General features: G+C 44.3%; 1 protein-coding gene across 1 annotated transcript in view; it reads left to right on the top strand.

Annotated features, from left to right (window-relative positions):
- The first annotated feature begins 6,975 nt into the window (after positions 1-6,975).
- LOC117895427 overlaps positions 6,976-21,168 on the top strand; it is a 57,661-nt gene continuing 43,468 nt past the window's right edge. Inside the window, exon 1 of the mRNA XM_034803065.1 lies at positions 6,976-7,698. The gene's annotated coding sequence lies outside the window, so the exon portion shown is untranslated. The remainder of the gene's footprint in view (positions 7,699-21,168) is intronic.

Below are 21,168 nucleotides of genomic sequence, written 5' to 3'. Positions count from 1 at the left end.
ACGTCTGGGATACTCTTCGCCTGCTTTCATTTCTATCGTTTGTGCATTTTCAATTAGTATAAACTTTTAAGTTAAGCAAATGTTGGCAAAGCCCTGCTCTGCAAATTGCCAGAATCCGTTCAACCAAATTAGTTGTTCAATTTTCCAGTATCTGTCTGTCTATCGGTCTGTCTGCCTGTCTGTGTGGCGAGGGGGAAAATTTTGTGCTTATCGTTTCATTGTTTATGTTAATTTTAGCTCATTTAATTTTAGTATTTTACTGTAGGCAGCCTGCAGCGCCGCCCATAGGCCACCCCCACCCGCCTGGAATGTGTTGCGGTCCGTTTATCGTCCGATGCCAGGCAGCAGCAGCAGCAGCATCATCATCAGCAAATGAAATGCGGTATGCAAATTGTGACGTTTTTGTAAAACACCAAATAAGCTTCTAATTAAGTTTTCATGATTGCCGGCATACTCGTCGTACAAATGTTATGGGTGGGCAGAGCAGGCCCTTATCGAATGGGCTTTTGGTTGCACGGATTTAATTGGAAATGTTTTTGCTGTCCACAAGGAAGTGCCTGCTGCCTGCGAATATTCTCTTTCGGGGCATAAATTAAGGGATAATCTCTACGCAAATTAAATATCTTTTGCGTTGGCCACCCATTAAATGTGTGGGTGTCAATTATGAGACCTCTGCCCCCTTGTAATGGCTTAATGCAACGAAAACTCATTCATCAACTGCAAATCGCTTGGGAATTGTCTTTTCCCTCTCACTTTCTCAATGCCATTAACTCATTTTGCATGTCAGATGCTCTAAAAACAGAAATGTCAATGCATTAAGTTGACTGTCTGCAGCACATACCACCTACCAGCCACCAGCCACCAGCCATTGCCCCTCCCCAGAGACTTGACACCAAAAATAACAGAAAAAAAATGGAAAAAGATGGAAAAGCAAAGTAAACCAACACGAAGCCAAAGTCAGAGCTGCCACGGCCTGGCCTGTCGTGGCCTGCTCTCATCGAAAACAATGAGCAGAAATGTCGTGCATAATTTAAGGGAAAATTCTTTGGCAAAACGATGTCAAGGTACACGAGTATGAGAACGAGTACGAGTATTGCTGAATGACTTGCCAACGGGGGAGGGCTCCTGTCGGCTATGAGGATGATAATGATGGCAGATTTCCCAGAAGGGTTTCAGCTTTTATTGCATTATCTGGGAACTATTTGCATTTGCCGGCAGCAGAAGCAGCAGCTGTGAAAAGTGTATGAAGCCCTTTAAAAATGGAAAGTACCAGCAAAAGGAAAGGAAATAAAGAAATTAACATAAATTTGCTTCATTTTGAGGTTAGCAGTTAAAGGTTTCAAAATTAATAAAGAGATATCTTTAATCCACTTTAAGGTTAAGTTTTCATAAAAATTTCGCATTTTGGGAGGTCTTGACACTCCTCAGGATTCTCCTCCGCCCCCGCCACGACTTCCACTTCGTTCATGTCTTTTGCGAGTATTTGCCATTCAAATGCAAACGCTTTTCTCATAAAATTCAGCAATTTACAAATAAAAATATTTAAATAAAAGTGAGGAAATATATAAAGCATTTGTCAACGGTTCCGCTGTCCTGACCGTAGCTTTAGCCCCTCTTCATCCCCTTTTCCTGTTCCTGCCTGCCGCCTTTGGCAAGTCATTGAGGCGGCTCCTGCTTCTGCTCCTGATCCTGTTCCTTGCTGAAAGCTGCATTTCCGGTCACTAATACAAGAGTCAAAGTACAAAGTTGCTGGGGTTGGGTCCGCTCCGCCCCGAGCTGCTGCTTTTCCTGCCACGGCACTTAGCCAACGCCATTTTGGGGGGGAGAGGGGGGCCATCTCTATGTCTCCATCTCCATCCATTCCACTCCTACTCTCCCTCGCTCTCTCTCTATATATCTATCTCTCTGTATGTCGCCGTGCCTCGCTGATGATTTAAGTGCACTTTGATGCACATTTTTCGTTGCTACTTTCAACAGGAGCAGAAGCAGCGGCAGCGGTAGCATCATCGGAGGCAGCAGGAGCATCAGCAGCTGCCCCAGATAATTTAATTAAATTATACGCTTCCTTACGTGCGTTGGGCGAGCCGGATGGGTAGGATGGGTGTCTGGATGGTTGGGTGTAGGGGTGCAAAACAGGGCGCCAGCCCGCCTTCTCTTGCCTTGCGTAGAGAGTAATGGGTTAAGGGGGCAGGCAGCTCGCATTTTAATAAGGTTTGTTGGTTAGCTAGTTTTGAGGTTGAGCTGAGTGTAGTTTTGGCTTAGTTTTATGTGCTACCCCGCAGCCAGTACCCGTACCACTACCCGCACTCTATCCTTTGTGCCACAAGCCTTTGGGTCGGCCAGCCATTTGGGTTGGAAAAGCAAAAGCAAAGCAAAAGAGTGCCACTGGCATGGGGTCCTAGGTAAATGAACTTAAAGCAATATTTTATCAATCCGTCGGCTGTGATTATGTCTGCAAAAATCCACACAAAAAACTCTGTAGAGAAATTTAATTTTTAAAACTTCTTTGAGGCTGCATAAATCAACGTCCTTTTGCCTGTCATAAATATCAAGTTTTCAGCATAATAGGAATATATTGCATTTGTTAAAATGGAGAGCAACTCCATGGAGAACCGGCACAAAAAAGTGCTGAAAGTTATTCGTCAACGTCAAAACGTTGCCCGCTTGCTGTGGCTGCCACATATGAGACAGTTCACAGGCTGCAGCCAACATCAAACATATCCGCACACAGCCACAGCAGCAAAACTACAAAATACTTAACCAAAAAGCATAAAGTAAAACAAACACACATTTAGTGTTCATAAAGTCATAATGTTTTCATGTTTCAAGACTGCAGCCACAACATCCTCTTCTGCTGTTTGCCGATGGTCTTAAAGTGCTATACAAAAAGAGCGGTGGCCAGGGGAAAAACCCTGTCTAACCTGGCCAAAAGGTAAGCAAACTCTAGCCCAAAAAAAAGGAAGAAAAAAATGCCAACAAAACAAACTTCAACTTCAGCACACACAGAATGTCTTCATTTTCACCTGTTTTCCCTTTGTGTGTGTGTGTTTTCCTCACGCCTAACACAGTTACAAATGTGCAAAAACAGCAACAAAAGCAAAAGGAAAAGGAAAACCTCAGACCCAAACATATTTGCATAAACAGAAGCCTCAGTTTGATGGCACTGAAAGTTTAGTGGCCGAATGAATGTGTGTTGCCTTAATATCAAATGAAGTTTGACAGATTTACATGTAAATTGAATGTATAACAAAATTTCTGATTTAGTTTATAATTTTACATTTTCCACTATTTTCCCTAGGAATCTTTCTGCAAGCAGAGCATATCCACTTCGGCTTCATGTGGGATATTTTCTTTTGAAGTTTTCTCCACATTTCTTGTTGTTGCGCTGCTGCTGCTGCTGTTTCTGCTTGTGCCATCATCAGGTTAGTGTTTAACCTCTGCAGAGTGCTGCAGTCCACTCAAAAAGTCTTTGACTTGCCATTCTTCAACCCTGCCCCGAGCCCATGCGCGCACTTCTGGCCAGGCCAAGAGCTGGTAGCTGGAAGCTGGAAGCAAAGAGCCAACCAACCAGTAAACCAAGGCAGCCACCAGTCAGCCGGAGTTAACCAGGCGCCACCGTCATTCTCATCCGCATCATCTGGATGGTACTCGCTCGTTGCTGGCTTTTAACCACTCGGCTTGCTCTCTTTAACGCGTTAACGGGTTAAGTTGCCTTTTGTGACCATGTCGTTGCTGCTGTTGCTGCTGCTGTGGTGCTGCTGCTGTTTTTTAGAGCCTAAAACAACAAAGATGCCGTCAAAAGAGTAGTAGGCTGGCGGGTAGCTGTCGCGGGTCACATGTAATTAGACCCCCCGACTTTGTCATAATCTGAGAGCTAAATGATTCTGTGGCCACATTTTACAGTCAATTTCGGAGGTGGCCGAAAGCCACCGCAAAACCCAAACCAAACCTCTAATCGACGGCAATTATGAAGTGGCGTGAAGAAGTAGCAAAATTTGCTACTCCGGGAACTTCATTTTCCGGCTCTGTACCAACAACTGCGGCTACTTCAATTCTTCAAAACCGCTCGCGCTTTTACCCCGACTTCATTTCACTCTCAGCCTTGCCCCCAGGATGAGGCAGTGCGACTGCGGTGAGTGACAGTAGCTGACGGCCTCCCGATGTAGGCGTGTTCTGTCTGGCATAAGCCCCCTCTCCACCCACCATTGCCACGACTTTGCTCTGCGATCCTGCTGCTGCCGCACAGCCTGCGGGACTCTTCGCATTTCTCCACTCTTCTTTTATTTTTCACTATTTTTTCGTGTGGCTGGACTTTAATTTTTTGGTGGGTTAGTAGATTGGAAACTCCCTCGGTTTTTGCTGGCTTGGAAAAAGGAATTTCAACCCTTTTTCCTGTTTTCCTGTTGAATGTTCTGTCCATAAGCACATAATGAGTTCAGGATGGAGTTTGTAGGGCTTTTATGTGAAGAGGTGCGCAAATTGGTAGATATTTTACCAGGAAAAAGGGAGGCAGGACGGGCAAAACTTTACTGCACATCGGAGACAGCTTTAATGCGCAGTCACTGCTGATGGATGGATGATGTTTCCAGCGGTTTAAGCACTCACAATCAATTCGTTTCGTATATAAATGTAATTTTCTGGGCAGATTCCACTCCGAATCCCAACTCTACCTACTGAAACCAACAATCTCTTTTAAACTTAAGTATGTAAGGCACTTCATAGACCATTTTCACTCCATTCTTAGCAGCAAAGGCACATCAAGTTGCAATGTTTATTTGTGGAGACCACAGGAGCAGCAGCGCAGCATCTTAAAGGCCTCGCGAAGGGCTAAGTTTTCTCCATTTTGTGGTTTTCATTTCCGAGAATTTTTTCAACGCCCTTCTGTCGCATTTTTCTCCCGCACAACTTTGTCATAATTTTGCAGCAAGGCACGTCGTCTGTGCTGTGCGATGGCAGCGGGACCAGCAACGAGCCTCGGGCTGCCACGGGTCCTGGCTAAGCTGTCAGCGTGATAACTCCTTTTCGTGTTAAACATTTTCAACTTGGCTTGAGAGTGTGAGTGCGCGAGTGTGAGGGTGAGGAGTTGTATGGGTTATGCAGCAGCTGTCGACCGTGTGGACACACACCAACAAGCCGGCACTCGCAGTCACACTCGCACTCGCAGTGGCAGTGGCAGTTGCCTCACAGTGGGGAGGACGACGCGTCGCTGTCGACGGTCACACTCTCAGGCGTCCGTTGCATGCCTCATCCTGGGCCACGACTCTTTTGGAGTCAACTGCATGTCAGTTTTGTTCGCTCCTCCAGCTTTCGCCTGCTTTTGATTACAATGCTGGTTATGTTCTCCGTTCTCTCTGGCAGCTGTGTGCTGGAGTGTCCCGTGTGTGTGTGTGTGTGTGTGTGTACTGTGTGTATGTTTTGATAGCATCCTCGTTCTCATCCTCATCCTGTTGCCTGGCATCGTTTGCCTCTGATAACACGTTAAGTGCGCTTGTTTATCCTGCAAGATAATTTGGACAAGTGTCACCTCTCGGATTTTCACGCGCCGGCAAAAAATAAAAAGCGCCCGTCGTCAACGCCCTAGCAAAAATGTCCCAACTTTTCTCGAAAATATGTATGCACGCCGCTTGGTTGGTTGCGTTTTTTGCAACAGATTTTGTTGGCGTCAGTAAAAGGGTTACCTGTTGGCGAGCACCCATAGCCACAGTCAGAGCCAGAAAGTAAGGGGCCAGGCCCAGGTGCAGGTGCAGCTCCCAGGTAGAGCTGAGTTGTGCTGAGCCTTGTCTCATTTTATTTTGCGGTCTCTGGCCATAATTTCGCACGGCAACCGTTTTCCTAGCACACTTTTTTCTACGCGCGGAGGCAGGCAGCAGCAGCATACGCGTAATTGGTGTTTGTGGTTAGTTTTTGGGGGCAGCATCCAGCATAAGCAGCGCCGTGGAGTGTGAACTGGCATCCCGGTGGGGCTTGGGTGCAAGATGGCACTTTAATATTAGTTTAGACTGACAGCAGACCCGGCATAAATGTCGCAGATTTGCAGAGCGCGAAATTAATGCCGCGCATAGGGAATGTGTTGAGTGACCCTAAGCCAAGCCAGCTGAGAATTAGTGGAAACTTTGCCCAAGGTTTTAATGGTTGAAAAAGTGGAGAGGGAAGCAGCTAAAAGTGCATTGTTGCTGTTGCTTCTCTGGCTGCAAAAGTTTGGCGCAAATTTTGACATTTAAATATTAAAAGTTGGTTTTTGGGGTTTGCATTTCAGTTTGTTATTTGTTTTTAATGAGCGTGGAATGATTGTCGATGCAGAGCAGCAGATATTCAATCTTATTTAATTCGTATTAATAGTAACACTTCCAATAGTTAAATCAACTTCTTTACTAGAAAAATCAACTTAATTTCCAAAAATCATAGCATAAACCATAAATGTGAGTTACCATGGCCACAGCTTAAGCGAAAATCTAAGCCCAAATACCTCCGACCATCATCTTTCTGGCAGTTTTCCGTATGGGAATGCGCATGTCCAACCGAATCTCTGACACATGGAACCTTTTTTGACAGCAATCAGATGTTTCGGAATGTTGGCGCCCAGACCAGACCCACTCGCAGACACAGAGACTCACACACGCGCACACACACAGAGTTGTTTTTGTTAACCTTGCCCAACGACGAATGACGAAAACAAAACAAAAACGTGAAGAAGTCAACGGGTGGTGGCAACGGGGAGAACACGTGCATGGAAAAAAGAGCCTGGGACAACACGGAGAGCGAACAACACAGAAGAGAGACATAGAGAGTGAGAGAGTAGCAAGTGGAGCAGGCGCATGAAATCAGCTGAATGGAAAGTGCCAAGAGAGAGAGAGAGACACGGAGAGCACAAGAATCTCTGGTTTCTGAAAAAGCACAAGCAAAAGCTTCATTTGTGGCCTCTGCCTTCTTTCGGGGGCGTCCAGGATTCCGATTGCGAGTCTGTGGCCGTGTCACACCGTTCGAACGTCAGTAGTTGGAACAAGGACGCGTACCGTGCACGAGACCCAGCGCGCAAGCCACACGGAAATCGCCTCGCGTCCACGTTCTGCTCAGTCAGAGCCAAAGCAGAGCAGAGCCCCACGCAATAAATAAAAAAGGAAGAAAGGAAAATATGAAAATGCTTACTATATAAGCAGGAAATCTCATCATCAGCATAATAACGCGATTCCAGCTGTCAATTTTCCACCGCAATATGAGAGAGATCCCCACCGTGCTGTAGTGTGTGTGTGCGTGTACGTGCGCGTGTGTGTGTTTTGTGATTTCCCCAAAAGAAAATCGAGAAAGTGGCCGTTACGTGTACGCAAACGGGTTCGTTGTTCGTGTGTTGTTTTTATTGATTGCGCGACTTGAAACAAAGTTCACAGTCAAAAATTTAGTTGAAAATGTGTCCAGAACAGTGTTAGAGAGAGAGAGAGACGCCTCACCGCCGAGGCAGTGGCCGAGGACCAGTGCAGTGCAATGCAGTATGCTGCTGGCAGTCAAGGTCGCCGCCGCTTTTGACCAGAAACATGTCACAGACAAAAATATAGCGCCAGAATAACAAAACACAGCCAGAAATAATCTTCGAAGCAAAACCAACACAAACCACCACAAAGGAAGCATTTAAAGCATTTTGCGAGCATCTTGAAGCATCTTCTTCTTCGGAAAAGCATCTGAAAGTCACACACAAAACTTAAAGTAAGCGAAACCAAAAAAGAAAATCGAATTTTCCCTACGTGTGACGAATGGGTGGCCGCAGGGAGGTGCTTTGCTGAGCGAGAGAAAGGCATCTATTCTCGTTTCCTGCGCTCCATCTCAGTGTCAGTGTGTCTTCGTGTGTGTTTGTGTGTGTGTGCCATAAGTTTATCTTTTACTCACACACAGAGGGATATGTATGTACATAATACAGATAGAGGGGAAAGAGATGGCAATCCTTAAGCCGGCTACAAAGACAAGTCTGCCAGCCACTAAAGAAAGGCTGCCAGCAGCCCCCCACAACTTTTGTGGCACTTTTGTAGGACAACGAACTGCTGGGAGCATCAACTGTTGGATTATTTTTGTATTGGCTATATTTGTGTGGCGGCCGGGGGGGAAGTGGAGGCCAGGCCTGACATAGTTTTTGGCCTTTGTACTTTTTTTGCAGGTAGGCGGCCTCCTGCATGGCGCACCTACCAGTCTAAAAATAACTTTGTGGCAGGTCGGTACTGAGATTTCCAAAGCCAAAGTGCTTAACTAATGAAAATCGACTCGATGGCTTCACCAGTGCACTTTCTAGATAACGAAATTCCTTTATTGTTTTGGGATTTTTGCCTCTTTTAAGCAAATTAACTGGAAAAATCATCCAAAATCCGCTTTAAAATTAAGGTTTAAAATCCCATTCCAGCTTGCAAGCAACTGCGTATCTAAGAAATTCTTCAAAATCATTTATGCGACATGATTTTGCTGAAATTCGTGAACTTTTGTTGCCCTCAAAGCTTTTAAAGGAGTCTCCCTTTAGCCCGACTCGAGTTAATTTCGCTTTAAACATTGTTGATGGTGCTCCATAATGTTTTATCTTCATTCGCCCCGCCCGAACTTTGTCATTGTGCCGCCCGAAGGAAGGGGCAATGGAAACCATCAAGCAAACTCCGCCCACATGGCATATGAGTTATGCATTATATGCTTTTGCTGGGATACTGGAATGGGACTCCTTTTCTCTTATCCAAATATATTTCCATCATCTTCTGGATTGGTGTGTATTTCCCAACGCATTATGGCAAATATTTGGCCATTGGACAACATATTCCTGTGTTGTGTTGTCTGTCTCTTCCCTGTGTTTTTGCCAATTTTGTTGTCCGTAAACTCGTACACTCGGTTCGGTTGCTTGTTTGTTACTTTGGCTTGTGGGCTCTCTGGAAAACGAGGTCAGAGCAGCAAATCCAAGCCGTAAGCTCTTCCCAAAACAGCTGATGTCAGCATAAAATGTGTGCAAGTAACGTGCTCGTGTGCGTGTGTTTTTTTTGTACTTTCTGTTTTAGACTCTTTCGGCTGTGCGGCACAGAGACAGGCCCTAAGGGGCAGACATACAAGTGACCAAATTTTGTGGGCTGTGCGGACTGTGTGGTTTGTGGACTGTAGTTGTAGGTGGAACCAGCTTCTCGACCATGGCCGAGAGCAGTGTCAAAGACTTTTTGCGGGCTTTGATTTATCAGCAATGCACCCGGAAGGCACAAACGCACACACACCCACGTTCTCACGGCATAAATTAAGTGTTTATTTTGGGCTTTAGTAGAACCAGTCAGCTCTTCAGTTATCGTTACATTTTATGTAACTACGAGCTGTAAGCTCATAAATATATTTTACCCACTTCTAGGTGTTGCAGGAATGGGTGCGAGACGACTGTGTTTGTGGGTGGAAAAACTGTTTCGGGGAAAACTGTTATGCGGCCGACAATGTTGTTATAAATGCATTTTGTTAAGGTTTTTATTTCATCTCCCTATATGTGAAATTTGTTTATTTTTCGCCACTTCATACCCACTCTCTTCCTCGAATAGCAGTTCGCATATAACGCTTCCCCTACCAATTCTTCTCCCCGAAAGATACTCTATGAATATGACTAATAAACATTTGAGTTACCGCTCGGTGGCACACAGAAGATTCATATTATTTATATAAGCTTCTTCTATATTTAAAGCTAATGCCATATGCACATTTCAATCTAGGGGCAGCCAAAGAGGGTGCAAAAAAAAACCACTCAGAGGAAAAAGGAGAAAGGGCAAGAGAGGGAAAGAGGGGAAAAGGAAACTCTCGCTGATTTATGTGCTAGTTTTGCCAGCGATTTTTCTACCCCTGCCTGGATTCGTTTTTTTTCTTTCCTTTTTTCTTGCACTTTTCCCGTTTTTTCCCCGTGTGCCGTCGTCCTCTAACTAGTTTTTGAGAGTTGTGCAGCAGCATTTTACTCCAATTAAATTTTCATGCCATATGAGCATTTTGTACAGCAATAGCAGCAGCAGCAGCGGCAATAACAACAGCGGAAAAGGAAAAAGGACGAGAGTGGCACACAACGCGACGCTATTTTCAATTTCCGCTGCACAGAAGTCGAGAAAGGAATGCGATTTTTAACACAATTTCACTTTGCAGAGTCGAACAACAACAACAAAGTACATGTGTGTGTGTGAGAGAGTACTTGGCATAGAAATGTTGACGACTAAAAACAAGAGACTCACACCCAGACCCCACCCCAACCCAATACGACCCGACACATCGACCCAGAAAACCCTTCGCCTGCCCATCCGACTGACAGTTCAAGTCAAAATGGCCTTTTATTGAGATTTAAGCTGTTTTTGGGTCATTTCCGAATTGTGTTTGTGCAACAGAGAGTGTGAGAGAGAGAAAGAGAAACACAGAGAATGATTTTAAATATTAAAAAACCTTGTAGAGAGAAACTACTACAGAACGAGCGACCAGCGAGCAGCGTATAAAAATCAATATCAAGCAGCGGCCAGAGTTGAAGGCTAAATGGGGCTCGGCCCGGCACGTTGTCCCTGCCCTGGCAAAATAAAAATAAAAACCTACACAAAAACGCATTTAGCCAGCGACCAAAATGGGCATTCTGCATGCATAGATACATAGAAACATGGTAACACAGAGACGGACAGAAAGCAAAGGATGTGTGTGTCGGCACATGATGAAAAAGGATTCGAGCACCCACACTCGTCCCCGGAACATCACACACAAGTAGCCAGAGTAAAAACCCAGAAAAAACATAGAAAACTTTTTAAAAAGCTTGTTTTATTGGCATTTAGCTTCTACTTGTTTGAGAACACAATATACAACATGATATTGTAATGTAAATTGTTGAGCCAACACACATCACAGCTTGTTTTTCCTCTGCCAGTTTTTGTTTGTTAACTGGAGTTGCAAATGGTTTTCAAGTGGAGGAGATTCGGGCTCAAACATGTTCTGCTCTTGCTGAGCGAAAAAAAAACAAATTTGGAAAGTTTTCAAGCGGAAATGAACTGAAAATCTATTTAAATATTATATTATTGGGTTATCATATAAGTCTCATAAAGATTATTGTAGAAAACGACACAAAGGAAATAAGTATTCAATTGAATATATAATATTTCTCTCTTAAATCTTTCCATAAAGAGAGTCCGAGTTCGAGTACATTTTATAACCTCAATCAGAGTTATGTTTCCGACATACCATTATCCAAATGAATGATGAACCCTTAGTGGGGGCACATTCCCTTGGCCAACAAACGAGTATCAAATATATATTACCCTAATGTGACCGACATTTTATTCGGGGGCTTCCGTGATACTTTCACTTTGACTTTTGCCCCTCAGCCTATTTAATGGCTTGTTTTTCCACACCCCATTCCCTCCATTTCTGTTTGGGGGCTTGCTCTTGGCCACTCTCGCGTGTACGAGTTTAATATATCGTGGCTGTATAATACCCACATGAGTGCGAGAATATGTGCTGCTGTTTGTTCTTTGCCTTGCATGCTTTGAGTCCTGGCTGAAAACAAATTACATATGAGTTAGCCCGTGCCGCCGCTCGCTCTCTTTTGGCCCCGTCCTTTGGCAGTTAGCGCAGCTTCAAGGCCGCAACAGCGGTCAGGCCGTAGTCGGTCAAAGTTGGTTTTTGTTTGGGTTTAGCTTTGGACTTGGACGTTTTGCAATTACATTGTAAAACATTTCTTTATGGTGGGGTAGAACCAGAACAACGTCCGCCCGCTCTAATGAAAAATGTTCCGAGGCAATGCCGCTTGCTTTTCATGTTTTCATAAATAATTAAATTTCTCGTTTTGTTGGCTCTTTGCGAAAAAAATGGGGACAGGGTCGCCACTAATTAGGAGCGTATTTCATTTGGACTTCTCTCTCTTTGTCTACCCAAAACTCATGCATTAAATTTGCCTCTGGAAGAGAGAAAAAGGGGAGGGTACGCATAACGGATTCCTGCAACAGAATTACAGGATAAAGGCAACTTAATATGAGCCATTCGGATACGATATCTGTTTGGAAGGGCAAAAGATACCTAAAATGCATGATCAAAAGTATCTGCACTCTTTTAGCTACCTTCAAACCATTTACAATGTCTCAATGTACCACCACAATTATGTGCCTACAGCAAAAACAATCTGTCAATCCGTATTGTAATGTATATGTATCTAAACTTTACCCTGATTAAATCGATGACAACTTGTTCTTGCAAGTTTCATTTTTCTCTCAGCCATCCATTTCTTTTCTCTTTCCTTTCCTTATATTGTTGTGTGGCTCCTGTCTAAAGCGAAATTGAACTGTGCCATTGGCAGGCCCAAGAGTGCTGTTGTTTGCTGTGTTGTACTCGTACAGCCACGCCCCCTGTTATGGCCACATGCTCGAACTATGCCGCCTCCCCCTTGCTTATGGGTACGTGTCCGTTGCGCTCTGTTTGCGTGATCCAGAGAAATGCAAGTGCCTGCTGGACTGTGGAGCCCCTGGCCACAACGTCAACTCGACTCGACTCGCATGCCATTTCATTTTGCAGCTTTTCTATTCCACTTTAGTCTCAGACGAAGTCGGAGTCGCATTCCCATTCCGATTGCGATTCCTATTCCGATTCCCATTCCGATTCCCATTCTCTGTGGCTATGTTGTTGTCAAAGTTTATAAGTTTCGCAGCATTTCTGGGGAAACGGCTTCGGTTTTGGCCGTCGTCCCACAGGCCCGGCATCAATTTGATCTCAGCTTTGGCGCCAGTCTTTAATATGTTTTCAATTTATTTTGCCGTCTCTTCATATTTCGAGGCAATCCCCCAGTAAAAGTTTATTGTTTTTCTTGCTCAGAGCTTGTTACACGCCATTTAGTTTCACTTTGCATACTCTCCGACTCGCACTCGTTTGTACATATGGGTGGAGAAATGTTTGCCAGTGGAGCCAGCCACAAACAAGTTCGAAATGCGAAATGGGAAAAATATTTCGACTGCTTTTAAACATTTTCTTGCAGATTGCAATATTTCCTTGCACACATGACAGGCCGCCACCCCCTCTCTTTCTGTCTGGTGCAAAAGTTTCGCAAACGAATTTTCTTGGCCATGGCAATTGCTTTTTGTGCCTCGCATTTTCGTTTTTTTGCAGCTTTTTTGCTGTTCAGCTAATTTGAAAGTTTTCTTATATGAGAAATGAGAAATCAAAAGATTCTTGAATGTTTTCGCTTGTCACAGAACTTGTTTTATAGCACCCTAAAGTGCAGGAACAAGTTTAAGCTTTCGAGTGCATGTATTTTTGTAGTATTCATAATTAACTATAAATTGAGAGAGCAACAAAAATGAAATTGAAAACCCATATTGCAATCAAACTCTCGATTTGTTTTGCCTTTTGTTTGATTACATCATGCTGTTATCTATTTGCTGTCACAAAAATACACTCAATTAATTAAAAAACCCCGGCACAAAGTTCACACTAACAAAAAAAACACGCAAAAAACTATAAATGTGCATTTTTGTATAAATGCCTTTTCCAAAAGCAAATCAATTGAAAACGCTTGAAGCGCCTCAGCAAACCCTCCCACTTTAGTGCAAAAATCCACTGACAAGGCAAAAATTGAAACGATATTTTTTTGTATGTAATTTGATTTTCATAAAAACCATATAAATTGCCAAGATAAAACCTCCACAGCACGTATGACAGCACAAGTACTCGAAGAGGAGACACGGCAGCAGCACAGTGTTCAAGTGCCAATAAATACCAGAAATATCACAATAAACACGAACCAGCCGGAAGTCCCAATCAAACATAGAAATAGTTAATAAACAATTGATAGGCGCAGAGGCTGAATGGCATGCATTTGCTTTCTATTGAAATTTTATAAGAATTTAGATCGCAAACAATTCAGTTTTCGCCTCATTGGAACTGACTGCAGCTGTTTGAGTAGCATCTTCCAATTACCAACCCGTTCTCCGACACGTTCTCTCTCTCTCTCTCTCTCTGATGAGAAATGGCATTTTCTAATACGCGCCAATACCGCCTTGATTGCACGCTCCGAAAAAAAACTAGGCCATAGAATACCAGGACGAGCACGAGTGCGAGGACAACAAACCCAGAAGACAAAAAAATTGAGAAATTGAGGACGACGCCTTTCGCTTTTATTCCCCCAGCACTCTTTCGCTACTCCTTCTCCTGCTCCTCCTCCTGCTCTTCCTCCTTCTCTGTTGGCAATCCCCTCTGCGGCAGCTTGTCAAGTGGCTGCTTCAGAGCTTACGGCTCGACTCGTCGAAATGTGGGCTAAGTTTCGTAGAGCCGTGCCACTCGTTCTCTATTGATTGCATTAAAGACGGGGCAAAATCGTTTGGCAAGCGCACTCTGCTGGAGCATTGATATTACGTATACGTATACGTACAATACATTAAAATTCAATTTACGTGCGCTCGCTGCTGCTGTCTGACAGTTTGAACTTTAATTAAAGCCGCCAATGACAGGGTGATAAGGGTCAATGATTAGGAAACATGGTCGATTATTTGGCAGGCACGTGTGCAAAAGGATATAGCTCACACATGCACACACTCACACACCCCTTTCTCTCTCTCTCTCTGTCATAGAGGTAGACAGCAACATAATCAAAAATCAAGGGGGGGAAAAAAAGTTAATGTGGCTAATGTAATTTATTGTCCCAGGGGGAAAACTTTTCTGTTTTCTCTGAGCGAAACATTTCTCTGTCTAAAAATATATCTCCATTAGGTATATTTAGAAATATTCCGAATATTTAGCTGCAAAACATTGCTGAAATTTTTCACTAATTAAGTCATTTGGCGGTGGCGGTCCCTGCCCACCTCCGGGTCTAATGTCCGGGTGACACGCAAACACGTAGACAATCAACGCGCCATCAAAGGCAATGACAATGGGCAGACCCGATCCCCAAGGTGGAGGCAGATTCAGTGTCAGGCTTAACATATTTGAAAGTTTTGTCGCAGCTCTCTCGGCATGGCTGTTCCAACTGCTGCTATTATTATAGTTATTTGTCAGCATTAGTGCAGTTGGGAAAGTGCCGCGCTGACTAAACAAATTAGCACATTTTCATGTTATTATGCAATGAAATTGTATGGAAATTGTGGAGTGGCCTAATGAAGGCAGAGCCGCCCCCCAAAGAGGTAAATGACTACAAATGGGACTCTAACCATTAGTTTGGGGGGGTTTCGGTTCTGTTTGGGAGACAAAGCTGAGAGTTTGGGAAAAGTGTGGCATGTATGTGTACACTGTTGGTGTATGGGTAAAATGAAATAGTTTGGCCTTGTTTTATGCGAATTTATGGGCAAATTTATGTGTACGGGAAAAGGTGATTGCTTTATTAAACTTTTTAGAAAAATTTAAATACCTTTCATATTGATCACCCATTAAATTTTATTAATTTTGTGGTATCCGCACATTTTACAGTCTCTGGTTTATTGCAGACACATTTCCTGGTTGCACAAAGTGCTTCCCTGTGGGTAAAAAATGATATAAATATTTAACCGTGTGCTTTTAATTAAAGCCAGAAAAATGCAGCACTCAAGGGGAAGATACACATAGGGAGAGCGAGAGATAGACACGTTTTACTGCAACCAATTAAACCGTAACGCATACATTAATTTTATTTTTATTTTAATATTTATGCGACTCCCCCAAAGGTGCACCTGTCTTCCCCACCGGCACCTGCACCAGCTTGTGTGCCATAAAACAGCGCCCAATTACTTAAAACTAACGAACAATTCTGCCTCACCCCACACAAACATTGTCCCCAAGTCCCTAAAGCCGCACAATTTTCCTTTTCATAAATATAAATATCACACCTTAGCGGCACAGGACCCCACACTATGTATGGCCAAAAACCTACATATATTTATGTATATGCTGTAGTCGTATATCCCATCCTTTTTCGCCTAGTTTTTGGGCTGCTTGCGGAAGCCCAAGACAATGAAAATAGCTACAACTAGTTTAGTTATTCGCTTTTCAAGCCCAGCCCTACTCACGAGGTAGCATGCGTAGTGTTGCGACCGACTAGAGTGTATTCCAAGTAATCAAAAATGCAAATCGAGCCCATGAATTTCGAATTAGTTTTTAGCCCTGCCACAGCAACAACAACAACGACCATGGATGGAAACCGGCAGCTGGAGGCTGCAGGACAGACCAGAGACGTGCGGGGATGCTGGGTTGTACAGCCAACGCGGATTTTAGGCTAACGAACACACGTACTCTCCAGTAAAGGGATATCCTGGCAGAACCTTCGCCTTCTCTGCCCATCCCTGCCCTTCATTTACCCTCCCGTTGTACGTGTAACAAATTTGTATCAGTTAGGCCCCGTGGCCAAGAGAGAGGATTCTCCCGAGCAGCGTTTACCTGCCAGCGTAACCGAAAAGAAAATAGTTCACGGCAGCATAGGCCTTAGAGATGGTAAAGTGGGTCAAATTAGGGCTTGGCTCCATCGCGAGTTGAAATTTGTTCATCTGTGGAGGAACTACTATTTAGAGTTTGTCTTTTAGTGATGGAAAAATGTTTGTAAATGTGTTTGATACATTTCGTTTGAATGTCGGCGTGGTTTGCAGCTTAGATGAAACCATTCCGCGAATTGCCATCTCTAGTGCGGGCTTACATCTCTGTGACGCTTGTGATTTGTGGCTTCTGATTCTGCCCATAGCCTAAACCCTGCCCCCACCCTGCCCCCTGCCCCTTGCCACCTGCTGTACGTGACGCGCATTTCCGCAAGTCTGCCTATCAAATATAAAGTGCCTGCAATTTATATTTCAACACTGTGGCAAGTGGTAGGGAACGAATGAAACGGCAGGAGAAAACCAGAGCCAAGCAAATCAATGTAAATATTTTTAAAGGAAACGCAAGAAGCCCAGGAAAGGAGAGGGTGGGAAAAAGGTGAAGGAAGTAACAAGAAGAGAGAATAACATTGGCCTGCACTGAAGTCAAGAACTGCATTTGTCGGCTTTTTGGGTGTTTGCTTTCTATTTTTCCGGGATTGGTTTGTGCACTTCTTCGGCTTTCCCCCAAACCAAAGCCAGATTCCCAGTGGCATTTTCAATTTTACTTTATATGCAAATTTGGCATTTTGTAGCAACTGCTGCCATTGATAGCTCTCCGTCTGAATATCCTCCACGCCTCTGCCCTGGCCTTCGTCGCACATTTTCCACTTCACCCAATCCAAGTTCGGGCTCTGTCTTTTCCAGTTTGTATCTCTTCACCAGTTCTGACCCCGTATTTAAGCCTGCTTTGCGTTGGGGCCCGGCAACATGGCATTTGAATTTCTATAAATTTTTCATTTTCTATTTAGTTGCACCGCAAAATAAAATGGAAGGAAGAAAATGCACCCAGCAATAGCAACAACAAAACCGATTAAATCCCCCAACAAACTCTCTTTCAATGTGTTTACGGCTCTGTTTATAATTAATTTGAAATTTATTTGTGAGTGGACAACATTGTGGATATTTAAATAAATTAAATATCATGAAATAAGAGATTAAAGTTTCAATTTTGTCTTGAATTCTTTATGAGGGCAGGAGAGAGTCCTAATGCTGCAAAATAAATGCATCATTTTGTTCAAGCCATTAATTGCAATGGGATACAACTTTAAGAAGAGTCTCTCTGGCTTGTAACTGATTTTATCTGTGGTAATTCTCTGGGGTCAATGCTTTAAAAATATTCCAAAATAGAGACACCAACTTCGAGGGAATGGAGCCTCTTTAGGAGGGCACTCAGGCACGTCGACTCTATTCGCGCACAACACCTAAAAGCAACGTTTCAGCCACCAACTGCCATTAATCTAAGACACTGGGAAAAGCCGCCACACGTAGGATGGTAGAAGAACCTTCTCCATCGCCTTACCCCTTGCCACAATCCCCACTCCATGTACTCTAATGGCACTCTGCTGCTGCTCCTTCTGCTGCTACTACTCTTACGACAGAGTCTAAAAAGCCGACCAAAAACTGTTTGCCATTGCCTGACACTGCCACCATCGTCGCCACCGACGCCGCTGCCGCTGCCGCCGGTGGGCAAAAGTGTCAAAGTGCTAAAGTATGTTCAAAGATTCATAAGATTAAACGCAAAAGCCTGGGCAGCGGTCCCCCTCATCCCCCCATTCCTATCTGCCTCTGCAACATCTCTATCTCCATCTCTATCCCTAGTTATCTTTGTGGTGTATTTTGCTGATAAAAGGCAGGCTCCAGAGTGGCAGTGTGGGGTAGGCATGAGCTTTCCCTGTCTCTTCATCTGCATGCGAGTAATTCCTTTTGGTTGTACCAGAATTTAGATGTCAATTTGCCAAGGTATCAAATGCTAAAATGTCGTTCTCTTTTCTGTACAACTCAAATGTTTATTTTCTCCTTAGAGAGTGTATCTCAAAATAGACTCATTTCTTGGCGCTTTTCTTCCACTGAATGTCAGACAGGACAGGACAGGGAGGGAGGGCGTATGCGTGACATGTGGGTGTTAGAAGTGTGTTTGCGTGTGCCTCATTATGCCCGACTGAAGTAAAGCAAAAGAAAATGAAAGAAAATGTAAGAAAATAATCGCAAAGAAATCTGCAGTCTAGTCCAGGCCCCGCAGGCAATCGCCAGTTAGTTCGGTGGCGTTGTCTGGGGCCAGTCCTTGAACCCACCTCAAGTTTTCTTCTATTTTTGGCCTACACCAATGTGTGCAGCGGTACGAGTCTACTGTTGAAAGGTCATTGCCCTTTTGGGCTGTTCTGGCCAAGAAATTATATGCAGAGATGGCGTGAAATTTCAATTTGCACCCTTTACCGCCCAGCCCAGCTGCTTGTCTTCCTTTGTTTTGGGGAGATTCCTGGCGAAGTGAGCGCGAAAAATTTAAATTGAAAATGCAAAATGCTCATATGCAATTTGTTCGGCTTTCTGACAGCGGGCAGGGGGCAGCGGCCTTTTTTACAGTTCTTTTTGCGGGGCATAAAAACAGTCCACGACCGACATCGGTCCCTACATTGTTGTCAGTGTTGTAACTTGGGCTTGGGCTTGGGCTACACAATCGTTTGCTTTACGAGCGGAGCCCACACCCATACACATGCTGACAGAACCGAAAAGCATTTGGCATTTTATGCGCAATGTTTTCTCAGCGAAAGAACCGTCGGGATTCAGCATTATAGTTGTATGAGACTGGCTCCTGCCTCCCGCCCCACACTACAGATTCCACTACCAATTCCGACTCGCAACTAAAAATTCCCTGCACACTTCATTCTCCCTAGCAACACTCTGCACGCAAAGAGAGAGGCTCCCAGAGGTCCCTCCGCCTTGGCTTTAAAATTAAGTTTACATTTTTAATGTGGCAAAAACTCGCAGAACTGCTGGAACTGCGTCAGTTTTATGTTTGCCAACTTTAATGGTCATGACTTTTGGTATTTACCCCAGCACGAGAAATAGTCAAGGGCCAGGGAGATGGCGATAGTATGTGGCAAATAAGTCATATTATAAGGCAAATGACTTTGGGTGTGTAAAATGTAACCGACCCTTGTGGGAACCAAGGCAGAACTTGATTAAATTTCTGTGCGGGCAAGCGGAACATAGTGGAAGAGTAACGGCCACAGCCAGCACTGATTATGGCCATATATCTTCTATCCATGGCCATCATCCAATGCTAACAATCCAATGATGACAAAGAAATGCTCGTGTTTTCCTTGTTCTTTCTCCTCTGATTAATTCAGTTGCAGCCAATTCCCAATTATATATTGCTCATACGCCGCAGTGTCTCCGCCGCAATACATCAGAGGGCGTGCCCTCTATCCGTCTGATTCTCGTCTCGTCTCCCTGTGGGCCGCAGCTTGATTGAGTTTTGCGTTGGCTGGCCAAATCACGTTGCAACGTTGTTGCCACACGATAGCGCAACGTTGGGGCGAAAACGAGAGGAGAAACGAGACTCATTAGACCGAGGCGTGATGCGTGACACCAACTTTAAATTGTGCAAAGACAAGCGGCAGGACCGCGTCTCTATCCTCCACCGAGCTCTCCTCTCCAGCGCTCCCTTACATTGCAGCGTAATCTTGGCCATTACTCAAAAAGTAGCTTCCCACGTAGACAGCGGAAAAGCAGAAGAGAGCAAAAAAATGCCAACCAGCAAAGAGCTACACTGGAAGAATGGATCTGCGAGAACTGAAATGAAATTCATTTGCAGTAAGAACAAACCCGATCGTTTCAGTACAGCCAAAAGTTGAGCATAAATTTAATAAATTTCTTAGGGCTATTTTGTGTTGTTTTGGGCGTCTGTTTTGATAGTGTGCTTATGACATTTTCCCTATGTGTAGGCTGCGGTATCCTGCTCTGCGGATGACATTCGTAGCCTGTTTGTGTTTGTGTTTGTGTTTGCCGTTTTTCCGCCGTTGCCCAGCAGCGCTTTCCCACGAACCGCACTCCTGCCTCGGAACCCCCCACTGTTCCTGGCCTTGTGCCTCTGTCATTGCCACCGCGTTGCCACTCTGGATTTCGCCTTTGAAATCACAATCCACTGCTGCTACTCTGTGCCCCTCTTGCCTAATGGCTTTGTTATGCTAATTTCTGACGCCTTCTGGTCATTGGATGCCGCCTTTGGCCCGTGCCCTGCCCCACACCACACCCCGCAAAATGCTGCTCTTTCTTAATTTAATTATAATTATTGTTTTGTTTTTTTTTTGCTGCTCCTGTTTGGTATAAAAATTGTTTCATTTCCCAGGGAAATGGAAAAAATACAAATGCTCTCATTTGCAGCATCATTTCAGAGTAATTTTTACCAGCAAAAGAATTTCCATTTTTCCTCTCCTCTTTGCTGGGGATCTTCCCCGCTCCACTCCATTCTTAACCTCTCCTTTTTCTGCTCTCTTCGTTGGTTAGGTATTCTCCTCTTTTTTTTGGCCTAGATGCGTTTTATTTACGGGTTTCAGAGAAGGACCAGAAGCAGGCGAGGAACATTGTCATCGCCTGCGTCATTGCCTTTGTCTCCCCTGTGTGCACGTCATCACCTCCAGCTGTCTCTGTCGCTCATCTCTTGCATTCTCTCTCTCTCTCTTTTAACAGAACGAGTGAAACTCTGTCATTCGGTAAAACCGTCTTACCCCGTAAGCCTTTCATAAGCATCGCATAAATTCATTGTCAATTGTGGCAAATTTTTACCCAGCCTGTCCTTCATGTCCTGTCGTGTCCTGTCCTTGTCAGTCGTTCCTCCCTCATGCTAGTTTCATATGTAGTT

Source organism: Drosophila subobscura, chromosome J (assembly GCF_008121235.1).
Source record: "Drosophila subobscura isolate 14011-0131.10 chromosome J, UCBerk_Dsub_1.0, whole genome shotgun sequence".
NCBI classification, from domain to species: domain Eukaryota; kingdom Metazoa; phylum Arthropoda; class Insecta; order Diptera; family Drosophilidae; genus Drosophila; species Drosophila subobscura.
This window is presented reverse-complemented; position numbering and strand designations above follow the sequence as displayed.